This window comes from Haliaeetus leucocephalus, unplaced genomic scaffold (assembly GCF_000737465.1).
Source record: "Haliaeetus leucocephalus isolate CR32 unplaced genomic scaffold, Haliaeetus_leucocephalus-4.0 Scaffold763, whole genome shotgun sequence".
Classification (NCBI taxonomy): domain Eukaryota; kingdom Metazoa; phylum Chordata; class Aves; order Accipitriformes; family Accipitridae; genus Haliaeetus; species Haliaeetus leucocephalus.
This window is the reverse complement of record NW_010973199.1, coordinates 5183692-5184096: the sequence shown is the minus strand read 5'-3', so window position 1 is coordinate 5184096 and position 405 is coordinate 5183692. Positions and strand designations below refer to the sequence as shown.

At 63.7% G+C, this 405-nt stretch overlaps 1 protein-coding gene across 1 annotated transcript in view; it reads left to right on the top strand.

Annotated features, from left to right (window-relative positions):
- Nucleotides 1–156: 156 nt before the first annotated feature.
- The window catches only part of KCND2 (potassium voltage-gated channel, Shal-related subfamily, member 2), a 275169-nt gene continuing 274920 nt past the window's right edge, over nt 157–405 (top strand). The window contains exon 1 of the mRNA XM_010581315.1: nt 157–302. The gene's annotated coding sequence lies outside the window, so the exon portion shown is untranslated. The remainder of the gene's footprint in view (nt 303–405) is intronic.

The window sequence follows — 405 nt, the reverse complement described above, 5'->3', positions numbered from 1 at the left end:
ATCCGCGCCCCGCAAGGACGTGCTCCGCCGAGTTGCCAGGCGCGATTACGTTGGGGTTTTTTTGGGGGGGGGGGGTTTTTTTTTTTCCTTCCCCCCCCCCACCCCTTGAACTTGTTGTTCGGGGCCCGGGGGGGGGTGGGGGTGGGGGAAAGCCTTATTATCGATGTCCCTTTGGATGCGATCAAGCTTTCTCAGGAGCAACTACTTCCCCGCCGTTCCCGGCGGGGCGCGGAGATCTAGCGGCAGAACCCGTATTTCCAAAAGTCTCTATGCAACTGAGCGCTCTCGCCAGACTTTCACAGGTAGGTGCCGCAGGCTGGGCACGTCCGGAGGGATGCGAGAGCGGAGCCGAGGGGAAGGGGCGAGAGGAAGGAGGCGGGAGGCGGGGGGGGGACGGACACGGAC